Consider the following 5,000-nt stretch of genomic DNA (forward strand, 5'->3'; position numbering starts at 1 on the left):
TCTTGAGGGAAACTTCGGAGGGAACCAGCTACTAGATGGTTCGATTAGTCTTTCGCCCCTATAACCACGTCAAACGAATGATTTGCACATCAATATCGTTGTGGGCCTCCACCAGAGTTTCCTCTGGCTTCGCCCCGCTCAAGCATAGTTCACCATCTTTTGGGTCCCGACGGGCATGCTCGCACTCGAACCCTTCTCAGAAGATCAAGTTCGATCGACGGTGCACTAGCGAGGGATCCCGCCAATCAATTTTCTTGTGCCTTACGGGTTTCCTGGCCCATTGACTCGCATGCATGTCAGACTTCTTAGTCCGTGTTTCAAGATGGGTCGAATAGGGAGCCCGCAGGCCGATGCCTGGAGCACGCTGGTGCCAGGGCACATCCAGATGGTGCGTGCTGTGTTCCATGATCGTGACGACGACATCTCTGCAGGCACATCGAAAGCCTGGGCTTGGGTCACCACCGTAACTCGCATCGGTCCATGCCTCGAGCCGATCGGTGGATCGACTCTCATCGTTCCACATCTGACCAGGGCGCATCGCCAGCCCCCATTCGCTCTCCTCTCGACAATTTCAAGCACTCTTTGACTCTTTTTTCAAAGTTCTTTTCATCTTTCCCTAGCGGTACTTATTCACTATCGGTCTCTCACCCGTATTCAACCTTGGACGAAATTTACGACCCAAATGGGGCTGCATTCCCAAACAACCCGACTCACGGACAGCGCCTCGTGGTGTGATAGGGTCCGGGCACAACGGGGCTCTCACTCTCTCTGACGCCACTTTCTAGGGGACTTGGGCCCAATCTGCCACTGAGGATGCTTCTCCAGACTACAATTCGGACGTCGAGGGTGCCCGATTCTCAAGCTGGGCTCTTTCCGGTTCGCTCGCCGTTACTAGGGGAATCCTGGTAAGTTTCTTTTCCTCCACTTATTGATATGCTTAAACTCAATGGGTGATCCCGCCTGACCTGAGGTCACGACGCAAGCATCGATCGAGCGATACGGAGGGTCCGAAGGGGTCTGGCTGGACAACGAGGGTGCGTCACTAGGGACGAGGCACATCGAGAGCTCTACCACTGACGATCACGGCACTGTCATTGCTAGGGACTCACTTTTGGGCCAACCAGAGCCCGAAAGGCAGGGGGTCGGAGGGGGGGCGACGGTGCATGACACCCAGGCAGGCATGCCCTTGGCCTAATGGCTTGGGGTGTAACTTGCGTTCAAAGACTCGATGGTTCACGGGATTTTGCAATTCACACCAAGTATCACATTTTGCTACGTTCTTCATCGATGCGAGAGCTGAGATATCTATTATCGAGAGTCATTTTATTTTTTCGTGACAAACCAAGGGCTCAAGCTCAGCTCCCCTTTTTCGCATGCACGCCAACCAGTCGAGGCCATGGGCGCCTACCGATCACTGGAGCAACCAGTCTCCGGATAAAATGGTCGGAAGGCATGCACGCCCTGTATTTCGCTCGAGGGATGTTACCCTAGGTGTACGTAATGGGAGGCCCATCACGCACACTAACTCCTCCCGTGGGGGGGAGAGGGGGTGCCGGACCACCACCCCCTAAAGAGCATTAGAGATTTTACAGATATGCTACCAGTAGATGTTAAAGTGTCTAAAACAGGGACACTTTTTCCAAACAGGCATATCCCGCACCAAAAGTGAGTAGGTGCCGATAGTGGTTGGGGCATGTGCCCGCACCAAGGGCCAGCATGTATCGATGGTGGTCGAGGCAACCGCCCGCACCAGATAGAGGCATGTGCCCACAGCAAGGCCTGATATGTGCCGATGGTGTTCGACGTAACTGCCTGTACCATAGGCCATCTTCTACCGATGGTGGTCGAGGTAAGAGCCCGTACTAAGGGTCGGCTTGTGCCGATGGTGCTCGAGGCAACCGCCCGCACCAAGGGCCATCTTCTATTGATGGTGGTTGAGGCAACCGCCCGTACCATGGCCCAGCACGTGCCGATGGTGTTTGAGACAACCACCCCACCAGGGGCCATCTTTTGCCGATGGTGGTCGAGGCAAGAGCCTGCACCAGGGGCTGACTTGTGCCGATGGTGCTCGAGGCAACAGCCCGCACAAAGGCCTAGCACGTGCCGATGGTGTTCGAGGCAACCGCCTGCACCAAGGCCCAGCATGTGCTAATGGTGGTCGAGGCAACCACCCTCACCAAGGCCCAGCATGTGCCGATGGTGTTCAATGCAACCGTTCGCACTAGGGGCCATCTTGTGCAGATGGTGGTCGAGGTAACTGCCTGCACCAAGGGTCAGCTTGTGCCGATGGTGGTCGAGGCAATCGGTCGCACCAGGGACCATTTTCTGCCGATGGTGGTGGAGGCAAGAGCCCGCACTAAGGGTCAGCTTGTGCCGATGGTGCTCGAGGCAACTGCCCGCACCAAGGCCGAGCACGTGCCAATGGTGTTCGAGGTAACCACCCCCACTAAGGCCCAGCATGTGCCGATGGTGGTCGAGGTAACTACCCACACCAAGGCCCAGCATGTGTCGATGGTGTTCGACACAATCGCCCGTACCATGGGTTGGCTTGTGCCGATGGTGGTCGAGGCAACCGCCCGCACTAAGGGCCATTTTCTACGATGATGGTCGAGGCAAGAGCCTGCACTAAGGGTCGGCTTGTACCGATGGTGCTCGAGGCAACCGCCCGCACTAGGGGCCATCTTCTACCGATGGTGGTCGAGGTAACCGCCCATACCACGGCCCAGCATGTACCGATGGTAATCGAGGTAAGAGCCCGCACCAAGGGCCGGCTTGTGTCGATGGTGCTCGAGGCAACCGCCCACACTAGGGGCCATCTTTTGTCGATGGTGGTTGAGGCAAGTGCCTGTACCAAAGGGCAGCCTGTGCTGATGATGGTCGATGCATGTGCCATCACCATGTGCCATCATGTGCCATTGATGGTCGAGGCCTTTGTCGAAGTTCAATTTTGAGCCACGGTGCACATGTTGGGCTTGGGCATGTGCTGGTGTCACATTTTTTTCACCTGGGGCACCATCATCGGAGCATCGTCGAAGAACCTAACCGACGACATTGGGGGTTCCGGTGATTGGGAGGGCCGGGGGGTGTGCGCACATGATGTGCGATGGGTGCTGGTACTTGGCCCTTATATTGGCCCCCTATCCCTCATCAAAACTCGAGAACTCACACCCCCTTAAAGAGTATTTGAGATTTTATAGGTTGCTGCCAGTAGCCATTAAAGTGTCTGAAATAGGGATACTTTTTTCAAACGGTCACAAAATCTTCTCCACTTCGAGTTTTTAGCTGAAGTTTTTTGTGCATGCCAACAAAAATACAAGGATCACGTCTTCCAAATTTTGGGTGAAAACTCCTTCTAAAAAAATTTTAAAAAATCTCGAACCGCAAAAAGTTTTGAAAATCATGAAAAATAGAAAACGGGTCGTCTTGCCATGAAACTTCACATGAAGGCTTAGGGGACCATTGTATGAATTTACAAGCTATAAAAAGGGCATTGGTACAATAGAAATATGAAGATGTGCATGAACCTACCTACCACCCGATCGATCCATGACTTGCGCATCCCACCTCTCCGACCGACTAAGTGCCCACATGCTCGTTTCATGGGTTGACTTAGGCATATATAGTGCGCACCCAATCTAAGATCGGGTAGGACTGAGGGTTATGGTAGCAGGACCCACAACGAGATTGGTAGCACACAGAGGGGGATTGGGTCGATCCCCAGCTTGCGCATCCTGCCCCTCTGGTCGGCTGAGCGCCCGTACGCTCGTTTCGTGGGTTGACTTAGGCATACGGAGTTCATCCCCAGTCTAAGCATATGGAGTTCATTCCCAGTCTAAGATTGGATCGGACCGAGGGTTGCGACAGTAGGACCAACAGTAAGATCGACAGCACCCAGAGGGGGATCAGGTCAATCCCCGGCTTGCACATTCTACCTCTCTGGCTGGCTGAGTGCCTGCACGCTTGTTTCATGGGTTGGCTTAGGCATACGGAGTTCATTCCATGTCTAAGCCCCAGCAGGCTCGAGGGTTATGGCAGCGGGACCGACAACACGTAGAGGGGGATCGGGCCAATCCCCGGCTTACGCATTATGCTTCTCTGATCGGCTTAGTGCCCGCACGCTCATTTCATGGGTTGACTTAGGCATATAGAGTTCATTACCAGTCTAAGCATACGGAGTTCATTCCTAGTCTAAGATTGAACCAACAATGGGATCGACAGCAGCACGCAGAGGGGGACCAGGCCTATCCTCGACTTATGCATCCTGCCTCTCCGTCGGCTGAGCGCCCGCACGCTCGTTTCGTGGGTTGACTTAGGCATACGGAGTTCATTTCGGTCTAAGCCCCAACCAGACCGAGGGACCCGTAGCCCCGACTTACGCATTATGCCTCTCTGGTCTAAGCATACGGAGTTTATTCCCAGTCTAAGATCGGATCGGCAGCAGAATCGACAGCAGCATGCAGAGGGGAATCGGGCCAATCGTTGGCTTGTGCATCCTGCCTCTCCGGCCTGTTGAGCGCTTGTACGCTCATTTTGTGGGTTGACTTAGGCATACGGAGTTCATTCCCAGTCTAAGCCCCAATCGGACTGAGGGACCCGCAGCGGGATCCGTAGCACGCAGAGGGGGATAGGGCTGATCCTTAACTTGTGCATTCTGGCTCTCCGACCGGCTGAGTGCCCGCACACTCATTTCATGGGTTGACTTAGGCATACGTAGTGCATTCTCGATCTCGATCAACAAATGGCCAGAGGCTATCGACAGCGTTTGGGGCAACAACCAAGGGGGACCAGCAGCAGGATCCTTGGTCAGCTCGTTCATCTAGCCGCCAGTGGTCGATTCGGTGCCCGCACGCTCGTTTCGAGGGCTGACCGGGGCGAGCGGAGTTCATTCCTGATCGAGACCGAGGGACAGAGGGCCCCGGGTCACGATCAACCCCGAAGGGGGGCAGAGTGAAAAGAAGGAAGGTCGGCGGGGGGAGGGACGAATCGAAGTGACAAAGGGT

At 54.8% G+C, this 5,000-nt stretch overlaps 2 non-coding genes and 1 pseudogene across 2 annotated transcripts in view; all 3 read right to left on the bottom strand.

Moving 5' to 3' along the window:
- LOC111284008 (25S ribosomal RNA) overlaps window positions 1–974 on the bottom strand; it is a 3,175-nt pseudogene extending 2,201 nt beyond the window's left edge.
- A 190-nt stretch (window positions 975–1,164) lies between these two features.
- Window positions 1,165–1,320, bottom strand: LOC149519689 (5.8S ribosomal RNA). The gene has a single exon (XR_016341187.1). It is a non-coding gene; the product is annotated as a 5.8S ribosomal RNA (ribosomal RNA).
- A 3,658-nt stretch (window positions 1,321–4,978) lies between these two features.
- LOC149519690 (25S ribosomal RNA) overlaps window positions 4,979–5,000 on the bottom strand; it is a 3,387-nt gene continuing 3,365 nt past the window's right edge. The window contains exon 1 of the ribosomal RNA XR_016341189.1: window positions 4,979–5,000. This exon is cut by the window's right edge and continues 3,365 nt beyond it. This is a non-coding gene — a ribosomal RNA (25S ribosomal RNA).

The sequence above is a fragment of the Durio zibethinus genome, chromosome 3 (assembly GCF_047325235.1).
Source record: "Durio zibethinus cultivar Kanyao isolate XHJ-2024 chromosome 3, ASM4732523v1, whole genome shotgun sequence".
NCBI lineage: Eukaryota > Viridiplantae > Streptophyta > Magnoliopsida > Malvales > Malvaceae > Durio > Durio zibethinus.